Raw genomic sequence first — 13,577 nt, 5'->3', positions numbered from 1 at the left:
CTGGGTAGTATAGGAGAAAAAATGTTTGATTTAAACTAATACAAATTATCATCACAGTGCTAGCAATAGATCAGCAACAGCAAAATGAAATTAAAGCTGCAAACTTGGGAGCTAAAATAATATCAAATTTATCTTTTTTCTGAGGCTTTCTACTGAACTCCAGAGTTTCTACTTTGATAACTGCTTGGGGTGCTAAGGACAGAAAATAAACCTATGACTCTCCTCAAATGGGCAAGTTATAGAAGAGCCCTGCATAATTCTGAGTTCCCAAAGGAGTATACCTCACACACAAAGGTCAGGATACATGTCTAAAAATAAATGATAAAATTTTAAAAAAATTTTAACTTTATTAAAAGAAGGCTAAAAAAGGCATTTTGCTTGTCTGTAACTTGTTGGGCAGAATGGAAAAAAAAAAAAATCTCCCATGATAATCTGTCACCCCAAGCTAGCATGTGAGTTTCTGGTGTGAATTAATGTCATTCATGAGATCCAAAATAATCTCAAATGGAAAATTTAATTTAAAGTGGTCTCAGCTTATCGGGGTCCTCGGGTATCTAGGAGGCACAACCTGAATCTTCCCCAGAAGAACTCCCCTTTAACCCAGGTCTGGAAGCAAACCCAAAAATTCCAAGAAAATTACCTCCCAGATTTAAAGCAAATTCTCAAAAAAGCAGACGAAGAAAAAGAAAAATACTCAAGGAAATAATGCAACGTGAGTGAGAGCTAGCTGAAAAATCAGAGCAGTAGAATCAGAAATTAAAAGCCTTAAGATATTGCAATTATCAGGCATAGAATATAAATAATCTTATGTAAGTTGTTTAAATAGAGAAAAAAGAAACTTGAAAATATGACCAAGAAACAGAAAGTACAAAGAATCAATATGCAGACATCAAAAAATAATAAAACCTGTAGAATTAAATAAATCAATCTCCTTATAAAGAACCACACATATAAGTCACTGGATGTGAGGCTGCAGTGCAACAGGAAAGGATGGGTTTTTCAATAAATGGGACAATTGGTTAATTGTTTGGAAAAAATACGTATCCAGACTCCTTCCAGACATAATAACAAAACAATTTCAGGTATTTAGTAAATCCAAATGTGAAAGGCAGAACAATAAAACTCCATGGCCCCAATTCACAACTGTTTGGGCAGCTTGGCCTCCAGCAAGGCTCAAACTGCATGATCTCTACTGTCTTAACCCCTGGCAATTCTTAGAGTAGGAGGTTGCCTATCATGATTAACACACCATTATAATTTCCTCCACCTCATAACTTCTAAGTGCACACCTTTACAACCAGCTTTTGTACAATGTGATTCTGTCTGTAAAATAATTTTCTGCAAGGATCTTTACAAACATGTATTCATTTAATCTCCATTCCGTAAACAAGACGATTGATGTTCAGCAAAAGGCTTCCTCAAGATCATTCAGTTGATGCGTGTTAGACATTCTCCACTTAGTCAAGGACATTTTGTAAAAATTCTTAAGTCATATCCACACATCCCCATCGTATTTCCTTAGTTGGACAGGAAAATTCTTAAAAGTGGAGTCCATATTTTTTCTTTAGTTTCTGTCCGCAGTGTGCCATAGAGCTGTCAGTGTGCAATATGTAATTAATAAGTGATGTGTGAGAGATGGAAATATTCTGCAGTCTTGTTAGTATTTGAGCACCTAAAAGCACATCATTCTGAGCAACGACCTGAATGACTAGCATGTCATCTCAACTCCAAAAGATGTCTCATGAGCATTCTGCTTTCTCCGTAAAATAAGCTTTTAACTTATTAAAAAGCCAGTCTTATGAAGGAAGGACAGGTAACATGCAAGTAGACTCGAGTATAAGTAGACAAATGTTTCTTTGTATTAATGTCCCTGCTTAAAAGAATAGGAAAAGTTCCAATGTCTGCTTCTTAGTGACTAGCTGTGATTTTAAAACATCTACACTATACAGCTTCAGTGCAATTAGTATACAAACAGGCACAGCAGAAAATCAGATACAGCAATTCACCAAGAAAGTAGTTCTCCTTATCTGATCAGATTCATTATCTTTCAATATGATGCTATCAATAAAAGATAGGAGCTGAGCAAGGGCAGAGGTGGTCATCATTGAAAGGAGATTTTTCCAAAGACAAATTCAAGGTCCCAAAAAACTGAAAAGAAATGCCAGTATTTTCATTACTGGATCTTCTTCCTCTTGACTATAAAGAGATTTATATGTGCCCTGAAAATTATTGTAGTTAAGAGGCTCTTTCTAAGGTGAAATTTAAAGGGAATAATCCAGGCATTTTGGTCACTAAATTTCATGTGATGTCTTTCTGAAGGGTAAGAAATTAAAATCTCATTCTCATTTACATAAATATAGTTCATTTTACCCTAAGACCAAGCAGTTACAATTGTCACTGTAAAAAATTCTTAACATCCCTTTACAGTTCTGAGATAGCATCAAAGTAATTATCAGTACAGGCTATTCCAGATTCTCATCTTCAAAGTATCACAGCTCCAACATTCATACATCAGCCATTCTGAGAGTACATAATGTACCTCCATCATGATCATATAGGTTTTTTTTTCAGTGACAAAAACTGGAAAATCTAAAAAATTTCCCCACTATAAAATGTATTATAGAAATACTGTACCCCTGCTTCTTCCCTCTATCGTCTCCCTTGGGGAAAAAAATCTCTACTCCCAGCTAGAAGCACTCCCAAGTAACAAAGGAACTTAAGAGGATCTTCCAAGAAATATACATACACACACACACAAACATACACACACACACACACACACGTACTAGCACTTTCTGTGTAGTATCCTCTGAATTGGTGATCATAAAATGAAATACAAGTGTTTTCACCCATAGATCTCAATCCTAACTGTCCAAGTAAACTTTTTGCATTTGTTTCAGAGAAACCCAACTTGTATAAAGAGCCTCAGTTCTCTCCTAAAATTTTATATTTGCAAATTTGTTTCCAGGAAATCAGTCTGTCTTCTTTATTTTTTCCCTCCCTTCCTTTTCTTTCTTTCTCTCTCCCTTTAAATTATTTTTTCCACCAGGACTCTTTAGAAATAGCATTAATTATTTATGATTTAGTAGACATATCCAAAAAAGACAAGGAGCAGGACATTTTCAAACATTACCTTCTGATGAAGGCTGTTCACGAGAAAATCAGAAATATGGTAAGAGCACATCTGGAAGGAATTGAAGAGCGCCCTCATAAAACAGAGAGCCTTCATCTAGTATGAAGTACAGAATGTAACAGAATGGTTCCCACATCTGAGCTAACTGAAAAGGTCTCTAAGAGGGTGTTGACTTTCTAAATTGATGGAAACTAATATCTCTCTTCCTATCAAAAGATTGCTGAGCTACAGAAACTTAGTCCTGCTCTATGCTGACACTGGGCTTTGGGGCCTCCATAGGTAAAGGGAGGTACCTATTTAAAGCTCAGACAAGTCTGACGTCAGGAAGTTGGAAAGACAAACAAGAGAAAAGGGGTGAGAAGAGAGGAATGTAGATTGTTTATCTCCATTTCATTAATATCTTTTTCTGAAGTTTTGTCTTGTTCTTTCATTTGGCATATATTTCTCTGTCTCCTCATTTTGCATGACTCTCTGTGTTTGTTTCTACGTATTAGGTGAAACACCAGTCTTAAAATGGTAGTCACTGAAAGACGGGGGGTGAGGTTTGGTTGTTGTTTGTGCAGTGCCCTGTGGTTAGTAGCCTGCCAGATCCTGTCTCTCCGATTTTTTCAGTCCTGTGGGCCCCAGAAATGCAAGCCCTTCTGGCCACCAGTACCAGATATTCAAGGGTCCATGAACATCTGTGTGCTGGTGGCCAGAGGGGCTTGCATGCACCTTCTGCACTTTCTGGATCTGGTTGTACAAGAGCCATGGTAGAGGAGTGCTGGGCTGGAGTGAGGCTGTGTGCCAGGTCTGGCGAGGTGGGGCACAGGGGAACACTGAGGTGGGGGAATAGATTGAGGATGCAAAAAATTGTGCTTGCCCTCACCGGGTTAGTGAGGCAGAAGGAGAGTAAGAAAAATGGTGCCCACCAGTGCCTCTGTCCCTGGAGAGATCTCCAGTAAACCCCTGCCCCTTGGTATATGCTCTAAAATAGTCAACAAATCTCTCTCACACCTGGCCCCGTGCTTCTCAAGCTAGCACCTCTGCACTGGGATTCAGAGCAAATGAGTATGTGTGAGCCCTTCCAGAGCAGAGTCTCGGTTTCCTACAGACTTTCAGCTCTCCCAGATGGAAGTCCTAGTGGTCTTCAAAGCCAGTCATTTCAGGGGCTTGTCTTTCCACTGAAGGTCCCATAGTCTGGGGTGCCCAGTGTGGGGCTGGAACCCCTTGCTTCCCAGGGAGAAGTTCCGTATTTCTGATGTTTTTCCCACTTGTGGGTTTCTGTATCAGGGGTAGGGGTCCCAGCAAATCCATGTCTCTTCCCCTCCTATCCATCCTGATGTGGCTTTTTATTTCTTATTTCTCCCTTGTTGTGGAAGAGCTGTTCTGCTAGTCTTCAGGTTTTTTCAGAGAGAATCGTTCTGTATGTAGTTGTTGTTTTGATGGGTCTGTGGGAGAAGGTGAGCTCAGGATTTCCTATCCGAATAAACTTTTAATTTTACAATGTATTTAGATTTCCAGAAAAGTTCCAAAGATAATACAGAGATTTTCATATACTCCACATCCAGTTTCCCCTACTAATATGGTATATTTGTCTGAATCAACTCTAATATATTATTAACTAAAGTCCATGTTTTATTCACATTTACTTAGTTTTACTAATGTCCCTTTTCTGTTCTAAGATTCCATCCAGGATACCATATTACATTTAGTTGTCATGTCTCCTTAGGCTTTCTTGGGCTATGACATCTTCTAGAATTTCCTTTGATTTTTATGACGTGAACACTTTGGAGGAGAACTGATCAGGTATTTTGTAAAATCACCCTCAGTTGAAATTTGTCTGACATTTTCTAGTGATTACATTGTGATTATGGGTTTAGGGGGAAACACCCACAGAGGTAAAGTGCCATTTTCATCACATACTGCCAAGGATATATACTATCAACATGATTTATAACTGCCAACATTGACCTTGATCATTCAGCTGAGATAGTGTTTGTCAGGCCTCTCCATGTAACATTATCCTTTGTCCTCTTTTATGTACTCCATTCCTTCAGAATAAAGTCTCTATGTGAGCCCACACTAAAGGAGTGGGAAGTTACACTCCACTTCCTTGAGGGCAAGTGCTTACACAAATTATTTGGAATTCTTCTCCACAGGAATTATTATTATTTTAGATCAAACAACATTCATGACTCTCTAGCATAATCTGTGAGACATCATATCTACAATATAGAGTGATTGTGATGCTTCACTTTTGGCCATATTCTCCTCTATAGCAGAAGAATGACATATTTCAGTTCCTTCTGTTTCTTTTCCAGGAGCTCCAACACTCGTTTATATGGGGAAGCGGAGAGACGGGCTCTTCTGAACATGACTACACACAAGGTAACGTGATTTATGCTCCTGACATTGAACTATCCCCTAAACCAACACACACAGAATAGTATACTTTGCTTTGTTATTGTTTTAATCTGAGATTGTCTCAAAATCATTCCTTTTAATTCACCTAGAGACTGCTAACCAAGGTAAATTAGGTTTTTACTTAAGTCTAATCTAAAGCTCATGTGCTGGAACACAAGTTATTTTTCCCCTTTTTTACTTTCATGATCAAGTCTAGTTTATTGAATATTATTAGGTATAGTAGTCAAGATGCTCCAGAGAAACAGAACTAATACAAATGTATATATATCAAATATTATATCTATACATATTTTATATATATTATACATATATCTAATGAATTGGATCAGATGATTATGGAGTCTGACAGAGCCCAGGATCTTCAGGGTGAGTTGGTAAGCTAGAGACCCAGGAAAGCCAATGGTGTAGTTCTAGTTCAAAGGCCAGCAAGCTTCAGGCCCAGGAAGAGACAGTGCTTCAGTTTGAGTTTGAAGGAGGGGAAAAAAAACAATGTCAGAGTTCAAAGATAGTCAAGTGGGGGAATTCTTTCTTATGGGGGAGAATCATACTTTTTGCTCTGTTCAGATCTTCAACTGATAAGATGAGACCCATCCACACTAGGAAGGGCAACCTGGTTTACTCAGTCTGCCACTTTAAATGTTAATCTCATCTAAAACCACCCTCACAGAAACAACCAGAATAATGTTTGACCAAATATCTGGACAAGTTGACACATAAAATTCACAATCACACTAGAGTATTAAATTACCAAGACCCCCGGAGAGTCTATATAAACTTAACAAGTATTCTGCAACTTTATAGATTTCAGATTTCAGCTTCTAAGACACATGGGTGATTTTTTTCATTGTAAAGGGCTGCAGTAATAGGTAATAGGACACCTAAAAGAGAGAAAGATGTGTTATTATTTTGATCCCAAATCTATGCCATGGATAACAATGCTTTACAACAAAAACAACAAAGTAAAGACAAAACAAAACAAAAAACAAAAGGAAAAGACAGACAAGAAAAATACTATGAAATCAATGACAAGAAAACAAAGAAACTCAAAATACCTCTTATAAATGAAAGAATTTCGCATGTTTTATTTATTAATCTATTCGATAAATTCATGCCAGTCACTCTTCTTGGTGCTTGGGAGACAGCAGTAAATAAAGCAGAGGAAAGACTCCTCAGAGAGCATACATTCTCACAGGGAGAGACTGACAATAAATAATAAAAATGTACTTGCTAGCAGATGACAAGTATTATGGGAAGACAAAGTAGAGCAGAAGAGGAAGGATCACAAACACTGGTAGTTGAAGAGATGCAACTTTAAATAGAGAGCGAAGGTGAGCTTCATTGAGAAAGCAGTGTTTGGACAAAATCTCAAAGGCAGTGAGTGAAGTAGCCATGTGCATATTTAGAAAGATCGTTCAGGCAGAAGACACACTCAGAACAAAGGACAGGGCACAATGTACATTTTGATGAAAGAGGTCAGAATAGCTGGACTGGAATGACTATGACTGAGACAGTAGTAGGAGACAAAGCCACAGAGGTGGTGTGGTGATGGTGGTAGATGTGCAGGAGAGAGAATATATGGGGCTTTGTAGGCCACTAAAAGGACTGTGCCTTCTTTCAAATGTCATTCATGCACAGATGTTTCTGTTTACTTAAGAACATGGAGCTTTGCTTCCCTGGGGTGGTCTTTGAGTATAGCCTGTAAATATATTATCACTGTGTCTGATTTGCGGCTAAACTTCCAAATATATTCTACAGATTAATTTATCATACGTAAACTAAGGTATGACAAAAGTGACCAGCAATTGGAGTAGGAAGAAAGAAAGAGGAATAGTAGAATTCTAGAATTTATAGTGAAGTCATGCAAAGCCATAAGGTTGCTCACTTCCACCTGCATAATACAAAGCTTCCTCCTGTGACTTGCGTGTTTATAAAGTTAGATGCTGAAATTTAATTTGAATTTTAGAGATTCATTCCACTGCTTTAAATAGCTAGTCTTTATCTTTAAGATTCAGGAGTTAAATTTGTGTGTGTGAGGAATCAACTAGGTGTTGAGGGGGAAAAAAAACCTATCATAATCTAACTGTAAATCAAAAGTAACTACCATATAGCCATGTAATTTCCAGATAATAATTACATTTTCATAAGATATTTTTCAAGATATGAAGCATTTTATATTCTCAACTTCATAGCAACTCTGATTAGCAAATATTATTATTGCACCATTTTATGGTTGAAAAAATAGAGATTAAACAAAGTAAAGTAAAAAAATCACTCTTACTGTGTCTCTATTTCAAATATAGATCTTGAGATTTTTCTACATCTACAATGAGTATTAATCTTTCTCTCTCACTATGCAGGAGTGTTGTAGTTTAAAGTGTTTGAATACATTTCAAAGAAAACATGGATAAAAATGTATATTGCCTATTGTGTGTAAAATTTTTCAACATACTTTATACTCATTTTTCCTTAAAATGATATAAAATAAATATTAGAGGGTGTGGCCAAGATGGCAGAGTAGGAAGACCCTGACCTCACCTCCTTCCATGGGCACACCAAAATCACAACTACTTACAGAGCAACTGTTGATAAGAAAGACCTGAAGGTTAGCAGAAGAGATCTTCTAGAGCTAAATATATAAAGAAGAAATTGCAACAACATGGGTAGGAAGGCTGGAATGTGGTAAAGACCCATACCTCCAGATGGGCAACCCACAGACAGGAGAATAATTACAATGGCAGAGGTTCTCCACGAGGAGCAATGGATCCAAGCACCACATCAGGCTCCCCAGCTCATGGACCTGAACCAGGAAGATGAGCCCCCAGAACGTTTAGCTTTGATGGCAAGTGGAGCTTACTTATGGGAGAGCTAGAGGGCTGTGGGAAACAGAGACTCCACTCTTAAAGGGTGCACACAAAATCTCACACACTCTAGACCAGGGCAGAAGCAGCAATTTGAAAGGAGCCTGAGTCAGGCTTACCTATTAATGTTGGAGAGCTTCCTGGCGGGACAGGCAGCAACTGGAGCTCACCTAGGTGACATAGGTACTTTGGGGAAGCTCGTTCTACCATAAAGACAGTGGTGCAGGCAAGTGTCAGTTTGGAATCCTCCCTCTACCTTATTAGCGCTGGGACCTGGTCTCACCCACTAGCCTTTAGGCACCGGTACTGGGATCCTTCAGTCCAAGCAGCTAGTCAGGCAGGAATACAGCCCACCCACCAAGAGGCTGGCAGCATTAACACCCCCCTGAGAACCCATCTGACAGGGAACCATGCCCCAACCACCAGAGGACCCAGGATCCAGCCCTGGCCACCAGTGCCATGGCACTAGCTCCATACCACCAACCAGAGGGCCAATACCAGTTCAGAGACCTCAGGGACTGGCTCTGCTCACTAGTGGGCCAGCACTAGCCACAAGACCCAGCTTCACCCACCTGTGAGCAGGCACCAGCCCCTGGATCCCCTGGTCTCCAGCCCCGCCCACCAGCAGGTAGTTACCAGCCCCAGGACCACCATAGTCCTGCAGCCTTCCCTATTAGAACCCAGCCCACCTACCAGCAAGACTGCACAGTCCTGGGAGCCACTGGCCCCAGCCCTGCCCACCAGCAGGCCAATACCAGCTATGGGACACCTTAGGCCCCTTAGCCAGCCACGCCAAGATTAGGTCCCTCACATCAGCAGGCTGACACCAGCTCTGAGATGTCCTAGACCCCAGAGCTAGCCATGTCAGGAACTGGCCCGGCCCACTAGCATACAGACGCTAGATCTAAGACACCAGACCACAAACCCCAGAACCTGGTTCCATCCAACAGTGGGCCAGCACTAGTCCTGGAACCCCCTTCCCCCAGGGCTCCACAGCCAGAAGCCTTGTGATATGACCCTATCCACCAGTGGCCGGCAGCCTCGGCACAAGGCAGAGCCCGGTAACCAACAAGATAGGGGGCCACCCATGCCTACCAGACCACCCATAGTAGTCAGCTTGCTACAATAAAATGGCCCATGCAGCCCACATAGGGAGCACCACTAGAGCATATAGCCCTGGTCGCCAGAAAGGAGTGCACTGCTGGGACACATAGGACATCTCCTACAAAAGACTATTTCCCTCCAACGCTGGGAAATGTATCCTACCTACCAAATACATAGAAGTAAAAACAGTGAATCAAGCAAAAAGAGGCAACAGAGGAATATGTTTCCAATGAAGGAACAAGATAAAATCCCAGAAGAACTAAGTGAAGTGGAGATAAGGAATCTACCCATTAAAGAGTTCAAGATAACGATCACAAATTGCTGAAAGAACTCGGTAGAACAGAGTGAACAGAATGAAAAGTTAGAAATTTTTGACAGAGTTAGTTAGAAAATATAAAGAAGAACCAAACAGAGATAAAGAATACAATAACTGAAATAAAAAATACACTAGAGATAAATTAGGAGTTTGGGATTAGCATATACATGCTACTATATATAAAACAGGTAAACAACAAGGACCTACTGTATAGCACAGGGAACTATATTCAATATCTTGTAATAACCTATAATGGAAAAGAATCTGAAAAAGAATAGATATATATGTATAACTGAATCACTTTGCTGTACACTTGAGACTAACACAACATTGTAAATTAACTATACTTCAATAAAAAAAATAATAAAAATACACTGCAAGGAATTTTCACATTATTAGCCCTATATTACAAAGAAGTTTATTCAGTTATTTTTATTATTTGAATACCATCAATAAAATGTGGGTGGAAATTTGTTTTCTTACTTATTATATAAGATCTTATATAATATCCTTGGCAAATCATAAAGCATAAAATATTTACTATTTGTTCCTTCACAGGAAATGTTTTTAAACTGGTGAGTTACTGAATTGAAATCCTCACTGAAAACCGAGGACTCTAAGAAAAAGTGTTTATTGTCATAAAGATGACATCAAAGGCCCACTGAGTTTTCACATGGCCTTATTTTAAATCAGAGCACAAGTGCCATCAACTTTTATTAGTATGTAAAAGACAAAAAATAATAAAACTTTAGGTTATACATTTTTACGGTATTTTTCTTATGCTTGATTATGTCACTGAAAAATGCTTTGTATTCAGTCTAAACTACATAAAATTTTTAAAAGATCCAGGTACGTAAACTTTCCTATTGACTAATTAAGAATCCCTAGCAGAGGATATTATGGTAGAGACCCATTCAGCCATCCAGAATTGGCACTAAAGTACCTGCTTTTCATGAACAGCTTTGTTGAAATGAATTCTCTCATAGCAAACAGTTATCAAACATGTTCAACGTACATGACTACATACAGCAGGGCTGTTGCATCATGGCCATTTGTACTTGGGAAGAAACCATAAGAACAAAATCTTCCTGAGCTCCTAATGTGCACCCTGAAATTATTAAACAAAGAGTAATTTGTTTACCAATGGTGCCACCACTTTAAACTGGCAAATTAACACAAAAAGGCTCAAAGACCAAGAGTCGAGGGGAAAGAATCATACTAAAACACTGGGCCTTCTGAATGAGTAGCTCTTCACACATATTGAAGTTATTTCCAAGTGAATAAAATGAAATTCATGTAATTTTAATTTTGTCAAGTGGAAAAATGCAATGATGGATACACTGTTGATTAATAGTAATTCTCAATGAAAAATTATCATAAATGGAGACTTTTCTAACAGCTGAGATCCCTTGGTAGCACTGGAATAGCATACAGGCACACGTTGTTTTATTGCACTTTGATTTATTGCAATTTGCAGTAAAAACACAGTATTTACTGTATTTTTTTTACAGTTTGAAGGCTTGTGGCAACCTTGTACTGAGCAAGTCTATGGGCACGATTTTGCCTATAGCATTTGCTCACTTTGTGTTTCTGTGTCACATTTTGATAATTCACACAACACTTCAAACTTTTTCATTATTATATTTGTTATGGTGATCTATGATCAGTGATCTTACACTGTTACTACAGTAATTGTTTTGACACTTTTTGGCAATATTTTTAAATTCAGGTATGTACATTGTTCTTTTAGAATAAATGCTATGGCACATTTAAGACTACAGTGTAGTGTAAACATAACTGTTATATGTACTGAAAAAACAAAAAGTCCATGTAATTCACTTTATTTCAATATTGGCTTTATTAGGGAAGTCTGGAACTGAACTGCCACATCTCTGAGGTATGCCTGTAATTGAAATTCTATTTGAAAGATATTCAGGTTAATCAGATAATGTTTACTACTTTGGTCAAGCCACTGAAAAAGATATATTCTCATGTCCTGTATTTGTCAAGAAAAAGAGGCTGCATCTTTCCTAAGGGCAAAAGGTACCATGAATAAAATGATCAGCATCGCTTTCATCTGCATATCACTATCCAGTTGACAAGATGCTTTAGACACGTTTTCTCCCCTGAGTCACACCACCTCCCAGGCAAGAAAGATATAATTTCTATTTTACAGATGAATTAACAGAGATTCTGTGATTTTCCCAAAGTTTTGTTCTTTGTAGGAGAATCAGCTCAAAAACAGATCTCAAACATTTAAGCTATTGGTCTTTTTTTCTTTCTAAACAATTATTCTAATAACCACCTGTTTTTGAAAAGGGGAACATTCCATCTCCATCTGACTCAGAACCATTGATTCCTCTCACACCTCTTCCTGGCTCTTGCCTTGGCTAAAACATTTTACAGAGAGCTACTAACATGGTGACCTCATTGCTGAATATGGTAATTTAGTATAATTTCTCTGATGTGATTAGCTTTTTTTATATATGCTACGATAAGACATAGCCATCCACATGTTAATCCTGGACTATGGAATACACAATATGTTTAGGTTGGTTGAGGGGTGTTTCTTTTTTTCTACAACTGGCATGCCTGTACATACAGAACATCTACCTCAATTGTTAATGATACCATGTATAGGAAAGCAATTTAGACGCAATAAAACGCTTCTAGGAAAAACTACCTGCATCAAAATCATCTGTTGATTATAATAAAAATGCAGTTTCTTTGGCAATATCCCAGAACTGTTGAATTAAAACCTCTCTGTGCTGCATCCAGGAGTATGGATTTTAAACAAAGTTTCTAAGAAATTCGTACTGAAATTGAAGTTAAAGAATATTGGAAGAGGTAATCTGGCATGAATATGGAGTATCCTTGCCCATTTTTGTTGGATATGACAAGAATGCAAGTCCCTGATCGTTCTTTATTCACATTTCTTAGGGCTGTGTCTCTACCAAGACATACAGTCTCACTATGAAAGCTGTGATTCCCCAAGTTTACAGTTTTTGGACTCTGAACTTGCTGCAAGGATAACATCTAACTGGGCCTCGCCCCCTCACCTCATGGAACTTCACTGCATGCTTGCTGTGCTGTAAATAATAAGTCATTGTCTCTGATCTTTGAGTTTCAGACCATCTGCTAGCATCCATGCAGCTATAACAAGCTAGGGTATTAGCTCATAAATAGGGTAAAATCCCAGACCCTGGTAGAAAACCACAGTATCATTCAAATGTGAGTAACAAGACCAAACCTGGTTTCTAGTAGAATGCTTAACTGAAATACAGAGTAAATCCCCAAATGTTTTGTATCAGAAACACGCATGAGCCTGTATGCAAAAGACATCCATCTTTTTGCCCCAGCCTCCTACTACAAACTCATTTTATGATATTTAAAGAGAGAGGGCATCACTGAATTTAATTAGCTCTTCTCTATCCCTGTTAAGAACCACAGAAAAGCCAAAAGGCTTTAAAAAAACAGAGAAAAATAAATAGCGTAGAAAATGAATGAAAACCGAATTCTTATAGATGGGTCAATAGTATTTTTATAATGTTTTTTGAAATAAACCCACTAAACAGTAGGAAGAAAACAGAACTCAGGTGGTCTCCTTGCCCATAGTGATAAACTAGCACCAGATCACCAGGGAACAGAAGAACCTCTGCCACAGTCAACAGCATAGCGATTTCAAGGTGTTCAATTATTCAAGTGGAATGTAGTTACACGGAGTCCCGGTGCCTATTATACTTTTTTTAAATTTACTTTA

This window comes from Delphinapterus leucas, chromosome 10 (assembly GCF_059928025.1).
Source record: "Delphinapterus leucas isolate spDelLeu-1000000601 "Yukka" chromosome 10, BTC_Dleu_Yukka2, whole genome shotgun sequence".
NCBI lineage: Eukaryota > Metazoa > Chordata > Mammalia > Artiodactyla > Monodontidae > Delphinapterus > Delphinapterus leucas.
Note: the sequence above shows the minus strand (reverse complement) of the source record.